We start from the raw sequence: 16,775 nt of genomic DNA on the forward strand, positions 1-16,775 counted from the left end.
GATCTAGCTTTAACCACTTAACAACTGCCCATTGCCGATTAACGGCTTCAGGGCGGTTGTTTAACTCAGAGAGGCCGTTAATTAACGGCCTCCCAGAATTCTGCTCTTGCGTGCCCCGAGGTGTGCGCACTCGAGAGCATCCGTGACCGCCGGGTCCATAGGACCCGGCGCATCACGGTAAACGGCCGCTCATATCGGCCGTTTACCACGTGATTGCTCCGTCAAATGACGGAGTGATCACTTGGAAACAAACCGGCCTCATGTTATGACGCCTGTTCCTCCCTCCCCTTTCTGTACCGATCGGTACAGCGGAGGGGAAAGAGATCGGTGTCAGCAGCGATGTGGGCTGCATCTGCAGTGCCCACATCGCTGCTCACCGAATTTAACCCCTCAATTCCCTGCCAATACTCTGCAATACCAGTGCATACTCTGCAGTACCCTGCCATTACTCTGCAGTACCCCGCCATTACTCTGCAGTACCCCGCCATTACTCTGCAGTGCAGTACCCCGCCATTACTCTGCAGTGCAGTACCCTGCCATTACTCTGCAGTGCAGTACCCTGCCATTACTCTGCAGTACCCCGCCATTACTCTGCAGTACCCCGCCATTACTCTGCAGTGCAGTACCCCGCCATTACTCTGCAGTGCAGTACCCTGCCATTACTCTGCAGTACCCCCCATTACTCTGCAGTAACCCCCATTACTCTGCAGTACCCCCCAATACTCTGCAGTACCCGCCATTACTCTGCAGTACCCCCAATACTCTGCAGTACCCTGCTATTACTCTGTAGTACCCCGCCAATACTCTGTAATACCCTGCCATAAATTGCCATACCCAGCCATACTCAGAGATACCCAGCCATACTCGGTGATACCCTGAAATACCCAGCCATAGACGCCCCCCACCCCTCACCGCCCTCCGGTGCTTCTACCAACTCGCCAGTACGATCAAAGCCAGAATCTTTTTTTTATTTTTTATTTCAGGCTTCCCAGCCTAGAGGTGAGATGTGGGGTCATATTGACCCCCCAGATTTCACTGTAAAGAGGACCTGTCACCCCATATTCCTATTACAAGGGATGTTTACATTTCTTGTAATAGGAATAAAAGTGATCAAAAATATATTTTTGGGAAAAAAAATGTCAAACTAAAATAAATAAAGTAAAATGAACAATAAAAAAATAAAATAAAAATTAAAGCGCCCATGTCCCCATGTGCTCGCATGTGCCACACATGTGAGGTATCGCCGAGAATGTTAGAGCGAGAGCAATAATTCTAGTCCTAGACCTCCTCTGCAACTCAAAACATGTAACCAGTAAAAAAATATTTAAAGCGTCGCCTATGGGGATTTTTTAAGTAGCGACGTTTGGCGCCATTCCACGGGCATGTGCAATTTTGAAGAGTGACATGTTTGATATCTATTTACTCAGCATAACTTCATCTTTCACTTTATGCAAACATTGGGCTAACAAGTGGTTAATAATAGAGCTTGCAGTCAGTAGTGTTAGGAGTGCGTGCTGTCTGCGTGCTCTGTACCCAGTACATACCGCTATAATATAGGGCAGGCCCCTACTTTCAAACATCCAACTTACAAACATCTCCTACTTGCAAACGCAAGGAGACAGCAGCAAGTGAGATGAAAAAAGATGGACGACAAAACAAATTATACAGGGGTGATAACCCTTCCCTATGTTTTCCAAAAAGCTTAAAGATAGTTTTTTTGACTGGAGCTACACTTTAAAAATGTACCGGTTGAAAATGACAAACAGATTCAACTTAACACAACAAACCTACACAGTCCCTGTCTTGTTTGCACCGCCTGTATACTGCTGTTCTGAGTATATAGGGCCTGGGGGCCACACGCATTTCCTTTTTTTAATATGGGTACGGGGTTCCCCTTAATATGCGTACAAGACCCAAATAGGCTGGTAATGGGCAGGGAGGGCTACCCATGCCATGTTTCTCAATGATTTTCAACCATATTGCAGGAACCAGATATAACATTAAAACCGCAAGCAGTTTTAAATGGTGTTATTTCCGTTTAATGTCATTTTGTGCAGGGACTGTTCTAAACACGGGAAACACGTGGCACTTCACAGGCATACTACAGACACCCCGCAGGCACCATATTTAAAGGAATATTTCACTTTTTTTTTTCACTTTAATCGTCATTAAAATCAGTGCTCCCGCCAAAACGGTAGTTTTTAAAACTTTTTTTTGCAGTGACCCATGTCCCCTGAGGCAGGAGGCAGGTCGCCAAACCCTTTTTAGGACACTATCTTGCATATTAGCCGTTAAAATGAGCACTTTCCAATTCGAACGTTCGAGTCCCATAGACTTCAATGGGGTTCTAACGTTCGTACCGAACGCGGGGGTCGTTCGCAAGTTCTGGTGCGAACCGAACTGGGGGGTGTTCGGCTCATCCCTACTCAGAAGTGTCCTGATTTTCCCAGACTGGGTAAAAGTGAAAGAAAAAAATCTAATACATATTTTTAGAGTGGCTTCACACCTATGCGTGGGCATTTCACTTCACAATACTGTGCCTTATTATGCACATGAATGCATCGTAACACATGTGCTATGTATGGTGCATTGCTATTAATTTTCAACAACACAATGGACGCACATTATGTGCGTACTGAAAATGAATAGGCAAAGCAATGCAATGGGACCACAAAGAGTACACATTTCAGAGAAAGATGAATGTGATCCAAATCATTACTCAGGCAGCAGATAGTTACTGGAAGTTGTAAATGGTGTTTTAAATCATAAGAAACTGTTAAAGCTGTAAAGTAATCTGGTTCAGGTGTATGAAAGTCAGTACACACAACACACCTGCACAGATTTGTCTTAGATAAACTCTACCTTTTCCTCTTGTCTGCAGTGTGAAGAATAGTAAGATCCTTTCCCAACCAGAGAGGATGTAGTCTTTCTGAAAACCATCATTTTATAAAAGAAAGATAAGTTAAAATCATAGGTAGTTGATTTTTGCACCATTGAATATAGACAAATTGGCCAGTACATCCTGCAATTTACAGCTTCATATCTACATTTTTTATGGGTAAGGCTCAATACTTATCAGTACCCCCTTGTACGTCTGAGTTTTACTTGTTTTGCAGTTTTATTTTAAGCAACACTGGTTATTATTCCTTTCAAGTATGGCTAGTCCTATTATGTATGTATGAATACGTTCATTTATATAAGGCAACTGGGTATTCAATGCTTTATGCTATATAAAATGTAGAAAGCAGGGAGCAAGAATCAATAAATAGAGATGAACACAGCCATTTATTGTAGTTGAATATAGAAATGCTGGCCTTGTCCTGGGATTCGTAAACATGGTTGTTTACTTTCCTTACATTTGTATCTGAAGTGTGGGAGCGCTCTATCGGCAGACAATAGAATTCACAACAACAGAGCTAGATTTTTAATTCAGATGATTGACCCCATAATCAGAGAACATATAGGCCCCTTTCACACGAGCGGATAGAATTGTGCTTTTAGCTGCGGACAGATGAAGTTTTCTACCGCAGCTAAATGCACACAATGCTTTCCTTTGGCCCCATTCACACACCATGTGCTAGTCCCGTCACCTGGTATGGATTGAAAGGGGAACCCCTACGTTGAAAAAACCGCGTGGGGGTCCCCCCAAAGTCCATAGCAGACCCTTATCCGAGCACGCAGCCCAGCCAGTCAGGAAAGGGGGTGGGACCAGCAAGCGCCCCCCCTCCTGAGCCGCACCAGGCTCCTTGCCCTCAACATGGGGGGTGCTTTGGGGAAGGGGGGCCCTGCGGCCCCCCCATCCCAGAGCACCTTGCCCCCATGTTGATGAGGACAAGGGCCTCTTCCCGACAACCCTGGCCGTTGGTTGTCGCGGGTCTGCGGGTAGGGGGCTTATCAGATTCTGGGAGCCCCCTTTAATAAGGGGGCCCCCAGATTCCAGCCCCCTACCCTATGTGAATGAGTAAGGGGTACGATGTACCCCTACCCATTCACCTAGGGAAAAAAAGTGTACATAAAAAAACACAACACAGGTTTTTAAAGTACTTCTTCTTCCATCTTCATGGGGTCTTCTTGCCATGCTCCTCCGCTATCTTCTGCTCTTTTGCTAGCTCTTTTACTAGCAGAGGAGCCCGGCTTTCTCCTTTGCCGCCAGCTTTCTCCTTTGCCACTGCCGCCGTCCGGAGGTCTTCTTCTGACTTTGAGGGTCTTGTGCTGCTCTTTTTTGCTTTCTCTGCTTTCGTCTTCCAACTAGCGTTGGCCCGGTCTTGTCGCTGTCGCTGCCTTCTTCGCGGGGCGTGTGTGTGCAGGTCCGCTCGTTCGGAAAGTCTGGCGGACCTCCGCTGCAAAGTCCGGCGGGTTGTCCGCCGGATAGTCTGATCGTGTGTACGCAGCATAACACTGCCTCCTTGTCTAGACTTCTTCAATGTTCTCCATGTCTAACTCTTCTAAACAAGGTAGTTACACTTCTGACTCAGTAGAGATGGTGGAGAAGTGGCCTATTGGACTCTAAACAGGGATGGCTGAAATTAATGACACAGTACAAAAACCTGCTCTAGTCAGGTAGACTGCTTGTTGCATGCCTAAGATAGAGCTAGAGTCAGATTCACAGACAGGTATTAAAACAGAGACCTGTTCTGGTGCAAGGGAAGCATTGTCAGAGTTGTGCCATGGCTCATTCTGCCTGGCTTCTACTATTGTTATCAATGAGGGTATTTCCCCTCAAAGCAGCCTAGGTGTTGACTGTGCTATAGCAAAGTCCTTGTTGTGAAAAAGTGAGAGGAAGTGCCTGAGTACCTTATAAGAGCTCTGGGTGGAAGTGGTAATAGTACAACCTGTGGTGTGATTTAACACCTGGACATCCACTTTAGACTAAGCTCTGAATGGTGCAATTTCTACCACTACATTTGAAGGTTTAACACCTTCCTGCCTAGCCTATAGTACAATGACGGCCAAGCAGGAGCACTGTTGTTCTGGGAGGATGTCATATGATGCTCTCCAGAACACACCTTTCACGCAGCCACGCGTTCTGTCACAGCCGATGACTGATCACTGCACCGACCCGCTACCAGTGTCATGTGATTGCTGTGACCAATCACAGCAGATAACATGACAATTGTAAACAATGACAAAAAGTGCAGCCTATAAAATTTTAATTGGTTGATACAGATATGCATGTACCAAAACTGGATATTAAAGTGCAAATGTTATTGATTAGTAAACATTCATCATGTAAATCAATACAGTGCACAACAAAAATGATGAGGTGAAAGTCCAATGTATCATGAAGTGCACAAAATACACACATCCATATAATTCAAAAGTGATTTTAATTCATGGATTAAGATCCTAATGCAATGTGAGTTCAATGAATTGGATCATTCATGAAATGTGAAGCATAGAAAAACTAAACTTGACCATGTGAAACCCGTCACCACGGAGAGACAAGAGGCTTACCGGAAAGCCAGCGACCGCCCTTACTCAGGGGGGTCAAACAAAGCTTGTAGCTTTTCCTCTATGATGCCTGTCTGATTTGGATCCAAAGTTGTGGCATTGTTATTGGGAAATATCATACATTTAAACTCAGTGGCTCATACTGATCCCATTAAGAGACACCTGGAGGGGTCCATTATTGCTCATGTGTGTTTGATCTCAGTAATTGTGGATCAACTATCTGGTAAGAGGCTTGATTACAGTGGAGGACATGTATGGTGGAATTCCTTAACAATTCATGTGGTTTGCCACTCAGTGGGATATATCATTATCTTGAGCAGCATTAGATACACCTTCATTCCACTATATGCTTTTGGCACGTGGACTTATTTCCATACTGAACTTTATCGACTATTCAAATCACTGTTTGATTGTACATGAATTTCTTGCATAGTAACCAGATGCATACTATTATTTATATATATATATATATATATATATATATATATATATATATATATATACACATATACACAGGGCCAATCGCAGCCCATCTGTACTTTGTGATTAGCTTTGACCAATCACAGATAATCATAACAAAACACACTAAATGAATCAGTTTCATTCAGTAAAAATGGTTGATTACACCAATGAAATTAACATCGTAATGTGTAAAAAAAAAAAAAAAAAATCCTAATCACTTCCTCAGAGTAGTACAATGTTACTATTACTCTGGTCACAGTTTGTTAGAAAAAAAAATAATATATAAATATATATATATATATATATATATATATATATATATATATATATATATATATATATATATATATATATATATATATATATATATATATATATATATATATATATATTTTTTTTTTTTTACATACCAGTCAGTGTTCCTGATCTCTGCCACACCAGTTATGTGATAATGCTGTACTGCACTGGTTACAGTATGTAAAAAAAAAATAAAAAGGTGAAAACATGATTATTTTTTTTCTGAATTTCTTAATTTTCCAAATAATTGTGACAAAAAATGTACAACTTCAAAAAACTTGCCATTCTTTTTACTAAATACCTTGGACTGTCTACTTTCCACAAAAGAGTTGTGTACTGTATTTGTACTGTCCTAGCATTTTCAGGCTTCAAGAAATGTCTGTTCATCAGAACTGATTCATATTAAGATATACTGTATATACCATTGTTTGTGAACTTTCCTACAAACTAAATAATAAATACTGGTTTGGGTTATATTCACCAAAGAAATGTAGCAGAATACATTTGACCTAAATTTATGAGGAAAAACTATTTATTTGCAAAAATTGTATAACAGAAACGGAAAAAACATGTTTTTTTTTTTTTACAAAATTCTCTGTCTTCTTTTCTTTTATTTAGCAAAAAATAAAAAACCCAGTGGTGTTTAAATACCACCAAAAGAAAGCTCTATTTGTGTAAACAAAATGATAAAAATTTGGTTTTGATACAGTGTTGCATGACCGTGCAATTGCCATTCAAAATGTGACAGTGCTGAAAGCTGAAAATTGGCCTGGGCAGGAAGCGGTAAGTCTCATATTTACCATAAGGCTACATCATTGTTCTGATAACAGGATGAACCTGTCTTACCTTTCCATGTCGCTGGTCCCAATATGGCCCCGTCACAGTGGGCATAACCATGGAGGAGTCTTTAGGGTCTGGGAACCAGAGAAATAGCCTTCATAGCACCATGCAGATAACTACAGGCATTGCATTCAGAGCCAAGGTAAGTGCCCAATGGGATCTAGTGCCTTAAGCAACATTATAGGCTGCCCTCCCCACAGTGCAGGGTCCAAATATGTTTCCTATGGCCTTACAGGGTTTGCACCATTCCAGATGCACTGCTTCAATTCTTACAGAAAGCAGTGATGAGTTTGTTGAAGATCTCACAATAAATAAAAGATAAGCATGAAAACTTAAGGGAGAACAGATCACCTAAGGGCACTAGCAAAAAACTGAGGACTCGCAGGGTGGAGTAAGGTTGTAGGGATACACCTAGGGGGAGTGTCTAATCACCTGAAGGTAGCAGCCTATATCCCCAAGGTCTATGACTAAGCTTCTGGCAGAGTGAAACGCATAAGAGGAACAGGTGAATTACTCCTATACCAGATAAAATTAATAAAACTCATTCTGGACTTTTAGAAGGCGAGTGGCTTTTTGTTTTTGATGCTATAATTGTGAGCTGGTCACAGAGCGCCTGGAGCCAGCATCCATTGGTTGGTGTATCAGGGATGGAAGACTTATGCCACGTACACACGATCTGAATTCTCGTTGGAAAAAGCTCTGATGGTTTTCCCATCAGAATTCCGTGGAATTCCGCTCAAACTGTCTTGCCTCCACACGGTCACAACAAATTCCGACCGCCAAGAATTTAAACTGAATGGTCAACATAGTCATGTTAATGATAGTGTCATATTTTGCCTCGTCCAAAGGTAGTATTTGCATTATTTGGTTCTCTAGTATGTAGCAGCATAAAACAAATGCAATGGCTCAAATACAACAGAGTGGCCTGGGCAAATACCATCACACATTAGAAACCCCTTTAAATGGTAATAAATGTTAGTGACTTAATATGAAGTTATATTTTGCCTTCCCTTTGGGACTATTAGATAGTTGTAGCCAAGTATGTAATTGCCAATCAGGCACCATGACAACCATTTTCAACATCAGAAAAATAAACTGCTTTTAAGCATTAATGGCCCCATGAAGATATTTTTCCAGTGACATTTTGGGTTACTTTGCGTAGCGCCTTGCCTTAGTGTAAAGCAAGATGAAACCATTTAACTAATTCAGATCTCCCGGATCAGAAAAAAAGTCTACTATATAAAACAATGTAAGGTAAGGTTATCTAAACCTCACACGTGAGAAATTTATTGGTACAACCAATTTATCTATAATATGTTGATAAGAAGGAATAGCCACTGGCAGGAACAAAAATTCAAATGTTTCTGAATGTTTTTTTAACAGCTAAAGACAGTCAGACACATTATATTTCTTTTGAGCAGAACATGGAGTGGATTACAAGTTATGCATTCATTATAATTTTAGGTAAAAATAGTGATTGGAAACATTCTTCTTGAACTGAAGCCATGTTTCTTAAACCACATACACTGTGACAAGTTAAAGTTGAATTGAAGTCAGCTAAAATACATCAATTAATGCAGTTTTATATTAATTTAAAAATGATTACAAATGATTGAAGTGGATTCAATGAGATTCTGCTGTTGATTTACTAAAGGCAAATGGGATCTTGTCATTGCAAGGAGTTGTCACTTTCCAATGGAAATTTCTTTAGCTTAATGAATGAGGTGTCATTAACAGAAAACTAAAATTTGTTTACACTTGCAGCCAGACTGGGCAGTAAAAATATGAGATCAGCATATGGTTTTACTACCCACCTTAATCCAACATGGCAGCCGGAGGGGGTAATACATATTCCATGGCCATGATGTCTTTCTTCATGGATGCGGCATGTCAGGCAGTACTGCTGCCAAACAGGACCCATTCAAGTGAATGAGGCTATGCTACAACCACCCTGTAACTGTGTGTAATGCAATGGTTACATCACAGTGCTGCAGGCTTTCAAGGGTTAAAACAATCATCCACGAGGCAACATATCACCTCCTAGCTGCCTGTTAATTACCCTCTGAAAAGTGATACACTGTGGATAGTTTTTCAGCAAGTGTAAATGAGCCCTAAGCAAAAACGCTCTTGTCAATGGAAATTTGAACGAAAATCTAGGGGTGGCTTCACACTATTGTGCTCACATTCTTTCATGAAGAATATGCAAAACAGAAGTGCAAAATGCGACAATGAATTAGGCCTCATGCAAACTGAGCATTTGCTCAGCTCCCCCAAACACCTTTTCTCCTGGCTTAAAAGATGCACTCAAGTGTTAAACAGGTCTAGCATTTAGGCACGTCAAGCATATTGTGTGCCCAAAGGCTCCTCTACTGCATGATGCTGTTGATGTTTTTTTTCCTGCCTGTAAACGCTTCTGATACACCTGTAAATGCCTGTGTGTGCATGGATATAACATGGGTTAACATGGATGTGCATGGGGTAACATAGTGGTGCATTTACAGGCAGAAAAAAGATGTCTGTAAGCAGCGTTTTTTAAGCCCTATGTGCATGAACAAATAAGCTCTTTAAGTGTTTGTTCACCAATGACAGATGTCTGCCAAGCAAAATAGGAGAGTTGTAGGCTTTGGTGCATGAATAGAACTTTGATTTCATTGGTATTGCTGATTCTCAGTTTATTCTTCACATGATTTTGCTGATAAAAAATAAAAAAAATATCCTGGCTATACGCTCATTCAGAGAGACAGGGTAAAACGTAAAGGAGATGACGTTTTTGGGTGGAACTGCATATGGGTGAACATGCTTCAGAGTTAATCACTTGAGTTTGTTATAGGCCACCCATTGAAGGTGGAGACTCAGCTCCTTGCACAGACAGACAGGGCTGCAAGAGCTGGGACAGTGATAATAATGGGTGATTTTAACTATCCTGAATTTGACTGTAACTGAGTAATGGCACTGCTGAAACAGTTATAGGGCAGAAATATATAAACCTATTACAAAACAATTTTATAGTACAGTCGATAGAAGCCCCAACTAGAAATTATTCTCTGCTGGACCTCAAACCATGCAGAGCTTATTACTAATGTTCATAATAAACGATTTTTTAAATGAAAATGATTTCATTTAACGTTAACTGTAAGCAACAAGCACATACTAGAAAGATAAAAACACAATTTTCAAGGCTGATCCAAGATTTAGACTGGGACAGAATAATGTTATCGAAGAACACACAACAGAAATGGGAATGTTTCAAATCGACTGTATGCAAGCACACTTACATACATCCCATGCATACAATGCATACAAGCATACATCCCATGGGCAATACGTTTAGAAGGCTAATAATAAAACCTATGTTGCTCACGGCCAATAGTAAAAAAAGCTATAAATTAAAAAAAGAGTATTTAAAACATATAAAAATAGGGGAACACAATCATCATTTAAATGTTACAAGGAATATAACAGAATATGTAAAAAGGAAATCAAGGCCGCAAAAATTCAAAATGAATGACAGATTGCAAAAGAGAGTAGGACAAACCCCCAAAAATTCTTCAAATATATTAACAGTAAAAGGGTCAAGTCTGAGCATGTAGGCCCTTTACAATAAAATTTAAACATGATGACCGGGGACAATGAGCAAGCACATTTGTCAAATACCTTCTTCAGCTCTTTTTACAAAGGAACACGGGGAGCTAATGCCCATAATGGGGGTAGTATTAAAATAGCCCAAAATGAACCATTATGGCTGAGAATTGATATAATACAGAAACATGTAGACAGAATAAACATGAATAAAGCACCAATGTGGTACCTATATTTAAACAAGATTGAAAGTCTTTACAAAGTAACTATAGACCTGTTAGTTAAATCACTTATTGCTGCAGCTACATACAGCTTACAACACTGTGTTATGGGTGCAAGCCAAACCTTTCTGTCCATTACCCATAACACAGAAATCTCCCACAGCAGAGCTTAGCCAATCAGAGAAAGCAATGTATTCGAACAATTAATACAAAGCTTTCTCTGAGTCAGAGAGGCGGGCTGATGATGTCACAACCTTTGACTCAGCCAGTGTGTACAATGTGTGGAAAGATGGAGTTCTTATTTAAGCTGTGAAGGGAAACTGTAGACTGGCACAGAGCTCACTCACACCCCATGCCATGGTGTTCTGTCTGAGCAGTCTCCAATGAAGTTTCTTGTGGATAATACCAAGTGGTGTGCGACCCTCCTTTTCTGATACAATCGTTTTTATTGAAAAAAAAAACAATACCAAGATACAAGCTTGAGCAAAAAAAAGGTCCCACACAGGGGAGTAAAACAGTAAAGCACATGTAAATACAGAAGAAGCACAATTTTGTAAATTTCCAAAGCAAAAAGTAGACACATTTGGCAGCTAGTGTCGGAAGTGGCAATGAGTAACTGGTGCAGAGGTCCAGAACGTAGGGCGTCGGTTTATCATCTCATTGTAGAGGGAAAAGGAAAAATAAAAGAAAAAGGGGGACCACAAAATCCAAGGGGAAGGGTGGGCCATAAGTAAGGGGTGGGGAGGCAGGAGGAGGAAGTGCAAAGAAATAAGGTGGGAAATAGGATAAGAAAGGAAGAAGAGAGATGCAGAACTAAGTAGGAAGAGAAGATGGAACCTGCGGGTTAGCTGGTGTTCCAGAACGGCCTGGAATACCTAAACTGGCTGGGGGCAGAGTGGGGAGAGCATAAGACCCCCATGGGTTCCACACTTTGAGGAACTTGACGTGACAGGCATGCCAAGCTTGCCGTTGGTAAACTGTTGTCTTCTACCAAGCCTGCTTGTGATTCCCAGGCTGCTGGATTTTGCTGATTTCTGGGCTGCCAACCAGCCAGACTATTCCAATTCCCAGGCTGTGGCCCAGCCAGACCATGCTGATTCCCAGGCTGCTGTCCAGCCAGACTGTTGACTGGGTACTAAGGCAGCCTCCAGACCCTGTGTCACGATCAGGTGTCGGGCTTGAAGACCAATTGCTATAGCAGTTGCAAGACTACCACCAAACAGCAGGATATGTACACAGTCAGTCACTCTGGCAGATGACACAGAGATGCGAAATTTAAGTACTAGCCAGTGTTTACCAGAGCTCCTGATGGTGGAGATGGATTTAGCTGAGTGCTAGTACTAGGTCGCGGTCCTCAGGTTTGCCCCACCAGGGTGTGAGCAAGCCGGGGGCCAGTAGCGGATGAGCAGATAAGGATTAAACTGCAGTGTGGTCAGTAAACAAGCCAAAAGGTCGGTAATGAGTAGATGCAGATTGGGATCAGGCAGTAGAGTAGTCAAGGAACAAGCCAAGGGTCAATCACAAGTGGTAGCAAATACGGACGACAGCAGGGAAGACAAGAGCAAGGCACTGGCTGAGAAGGCACAATAACCTGGCAGAGGAAGTGCTGAGACAAGACTTACATAGGAAGTTCATGGGAGGAGCAAGGAGTTCAAGGTTCAACAGCAATTAAGACTCAAGGTAGGGTTGTCCAATGGATCAGAGAGGATTGTCCAATAGATCGGGCAGGGAGCTGTTCAGCATCCCAGCTAGCTCAATGGGAAGAATCAACGCCAGACACAGAAGAGGTCCCAGGTTCAAGCCCAGGTCCTGACACCCTGGCAGTGGGGTACCAAGTTGGCTTCCAGATCCTGATGGTGGGGCACAATGGAGTGTACAGAGGCCACTCCTTAAAGGGGGGAACTATTAGGATCGAGTTTGCCTTCTGATGGCACTGTGGTGCTCTGGACTGATTTCTGCAGATCCAGTGCCCACCAGCATGTGTCTCCAAGCAGTCAGTAGGTTCCAGAAATTAGCTCCACCTTACCACACCTGCTGGGAGGGTACTTTAATTCCACTTCTGCATTGGCTCCTTGCCTCAGTATTTTGGCTGCTCCTGCCTTGTTCCCCGTTTGCTGTGTTTCTGTCAGACTCTGTTGCTATTTACCCTTGATCTTGCCCTGTATCCAGTACCCTGTTGCCTTTTTGCTTTCTCAGTCTTGTTTTCCTTCTTCCCACCCACTCCCTCAGTTTTCTACTTGCCATGCCTTCTATATTTCCTGTGTATATATTTGTATAGTTAGTTAGTTGTTAGGTTTCTGCATTTTGGTTGTTCAGTTTTGATTTTCATGTGTTTTCATGTTTATTGCTGTTGGTGTATGGTTATTGTTCACTGTAAATAAATCTCACTTCAATGTAATACATAGAGTACATGTCTGGTCCCAATTTCTGTCTGTAGCTACATGTAACTGGTCTCCCAGCTGCTGATTCCTGACACCAGTGTTGGAGTTGTATGTAGCAGAACTGTAGGGGGTGCATCATGAATCTCGCAGATGGAAACCCAGGATGGAAAAGTATGGGACCTCAGGATCTGTTGGACCTGAGAGTAGCCATGGACGGGCCACCAGGCAAAAGCCTGGGGTTCATTCAGCCCCTGTGGGAAGAGAGGGTTGTTCAGGAGTGGGAGAAGTAGGAGATAGGGGGACATTAAGTTACCCGAGTAGCAGACCGACTCACAAAGGCACAAACTATGGGCCATAAAAAGGCTAAAGGGGGGTGCACAATGCTGAGGGAAGCCACAAATGGGCCAAAACTGTGACAGGAGTGCAATTAGTACCCATAACATCCGAAATAGCGTGCAGCATCACAAATTGTGACAGTTGCACAGCCAAATAATACTTTTACAGCGTACACACGACTAGACTAGGTCCGACGGTCTTCCCGATGGACTTTCGGCGGAGTTCCGACGGACTTGCTGAACGAACAGACTAAGTCCATTCGAAAGTTTGCTCGCTTTGAACGTGATGACGTAAGACGGGACTAAAAAAGGAAGTTCAATAGCCAGTAGCCAATAGCTTCCCTTTCCGTTGGACCAGCATACAGATGAACGGTTTTCCCGATAGGGATGGAGTCCATCAGACAGATTTGAAACCTGTTCTATTTCTAGGTCCGTCAGATTTGTTTACCAAAAAACAATCGGATTAGCCCACACATGATCGGATTGTCCAACGGACTGATTCCTTCGGACCTAGTCTACCGGAAAGTCCGGTCGTGTGTATGCGCCATCAGATACATTCGGACCACTGAGACCGCCTCTTAACCTGTGAGCAAAAAGGGTAGCATGGACTACTCCAGGGCATTTGTGGGCCAGATGAAATTTTTTTATTTTGAAGAAAAAGTAAAAAAAAAAAAAAAAAAAATATGGGTACTCAGATCAGTAGAGTCACAAAGAAGCATAGGATCTAGGGAAGGATGGTCATTTTGACCACATTGATGCGACCTATCCATGACAGTGAGGGGAATCAGAAGGGGTCCATAAGGGTAGTGATAGTGCAGAGGATGGAATAATAGTTAGTGGCAAAAAGAGAAGAATAAGAGGGGGGCAGGCAGACTCATAGGTATTTCAGGGATGAGTTAGCTCAATGGTATGGGAAGGATGTCTGGAGGTGAAAAACCATGGAGTCCAGGAGAGAAACGTTCATGACAGTTGTTTTATGTGGATTGATCCGTAAGCTGGAGATGGTCACAAAGCAGGCCAACAGTGCGTGCAAGTTAGAAAGCATAGTGATGGGGTTGGAGAGGGTCAGGAGATCATCCATTGTCTAGGAATATTTACAGTTTACTTACTCACCAGCATAGGTGATCCCCATAATGTTGGGGTCAGCACAGAGGGCTATTGCCAAAAGCTCCAAGGCCAGGATAAAAAGTGCCAGGGAAAGAGGGCAGCTCTGACACATTCCCTGGAATATAGGAAAGGAGGTTATGGAGAAGCCCGCACAGTGTACAGAAGCTGAGGGGGAGGAGTACAGGGCTCAGAGCAAGGTCAGGAAGAATTCCCCAAAGCCCCAACATTAGAACAAGTAGTCCCAAAAGAGGGTATTAAATGTCTTATAAATATGTGAAAGTGAAAGCAGAAACCCTGGGATTTTATGTTGGTTCATCAGAGTAATGAGGTGTATCATTTTGCGGACATTGTCAACCGCCTGGCAGCCCAAAACGCTTCCGACCTGGTCTCTACGGTGTCAGGGCTGGCTTAGCCCTCCTCTGGGCTGGCTGCTCAGCTGTCTGCTAATTGCCAGCTCTCATCTCTCTCCACAGTTACCAGCTGTTCCTGATGCTGCTTGTCTGGCCTGCCTACTTAAAGCTGTCCAGCTCACTTCATCTTTGCCTTCGCCTTGGTCACATAACAAGAAACCATCTCCTGCGGTTCTGTTTTAAGACTGGCTTGCTGACATCCCTTCTGGTTCCTTATCCTGGTTGCTGTTGCTCCAATTGGATCCCTGACTTCTGGTCTGGCTGATTACACAATCTGGTTATTGAACTCTGGACTGGCTGACTACTCGATCCGGTTACTGGACTCTGGCTTTGACTATGCTTACTCTATTTACCTTTTAATTTTTTATTAACAAACAAGTGTGATTTAATTGTACTTCTGTCTCGGTCTGGTTCATGGTTTCTGACATATGGATCAGCTGGCACAAATACTTGCTGAAGTGGGTACACAAAATTGTGCCCAAAAGTTTCATGTCCTTATTTAATAAGGAAATCTGCCAGAAGGCCCAGAGATTATGTGCTTCTGTATCCGATTTCAGATTTATAGAGATATGTGTCCAGAGGACATCAGGGGAAGGCATCTCACCCCGTTGCATAGCATTAAAAAAGACCATCACGTGGGAAGCCAGTAACTGGGAGAACTTGTGGTAGTAGAGGCCGGAGAAGGCATCAGGACCTGGGGCCTTCACAGGATGGGTAATTTGATGGCAGGGTCACTTCTAGTTAATTAATGGCCGCATTCAATGACTCCTGTGAGGCTTTGGGCAAGGAGGGTAGGTGAAGGTCTCGGAAAAAAGCATCAGCCAGGTCAGCAGAGCTTACTGTAGAGGAAAGACAGAAGAGCTGCAAAAGACTCTGTGATTTTTGCTGGATCGAAAGTCTGGTGAGTTCAACCAGACAAGTTCAGTTTTTGGAGCAGCGTCACGCCTGACTTGTTCACACAACAGTAAAATGTATGTTTTGCCCAGGGAAGGGCCTTTATGGCTCGATCAGTAGCCAGGAGGTCTAGCTACGCTACAACGGCATCACAAGGCTTCCGGGTCGCGGTCGAAAGGGAGGATTTTCAGGCCGCATCCGCAGTGACCAGTTGAGTATTGAGATCTTAAAGTCTCTGTTCCCGCTCATGTGTACGAACTGAGGCAATTTGGATAAGGTGGCTTTGTGGGCCTCCCAGAGTGAACCGATATTTCCTATGAAAAAGGTTTGGATGCAGGTATGTATATTAAGGCATGAATCCTGAGATGTGAGAAGAGACTCGTTAAGTCTCCAGTGAGAGGGATGACGAACGGGACAAGCAAGTGAAGTAAAGAAAATAAGGGGATTGTGATCAGCCTAGGGGGAAGTGTGGATCGAAATCTTTTCAATACAAGGGAGTTAGCAGAGTGGGGCCAGCACATGGAAGATCGTTGCTACAAAAGCTGTTGTGCAGGTTAGAATTGTAAATGAAGTCTTCTTCGCGTGGATGATGTTCTCACCAGGCATGTACGAGTCTGTGAGAAAGCAGAAGTGCGCATTTGTCCCTCAACTGTTTGCTTGTGCGGGAAATGAATCCAGGGGTATAGCATCTGTTGCCTTATCAGTCCAAAGCCACATTAGCCTCCATGAGGAACAGGGTCCTAGAGTTAACTCCACTAAGAGCGCCCTGAAGAAGCATATATGTGTCGGTTGGATCTG

General features: G+C 42.9%; 1 long non-coding RNA gene across 1 annotated transcript in view; it reads right to left on the minus strand.

Annotated features, from left to right (window-relative positions):
- Positions 1–2,840: 2,840 nt before the first annotated feature.
- Positions 2,841–16,775, minus strand: part of LOC143988457 (uncharacterized) — a 116,873-nt gene continuing 102,938 nt past the window's right edge. Inside the window, exon 3 of the long non-coding RNA XR_013276862.1 lies at positions 2,841–2,929. This is a non-coding gene — a long non-coding RNA (uncharacterized LOC143988457). The remainder of the gene's footprint in view (positions 2,930–16,775) is intronic.

This window comes from Lithobates pipiens, unplaced genomic scaffold (assembly GCF_037356315.1).
Source record: "Lithobates pipiens isolate NorthernLeopardFrog02 unplaced genomic scaffold, aLitPip1_a1.2 Scaffold_1, whole genome shotgun sequence".
NCBI classification, from domain to species: domain Eukaryota; kingdom Metazoa; phylum Chordata; class Amphibia; order Anura; family Ranidae; genus Lithobates; species Lithobates pipiens.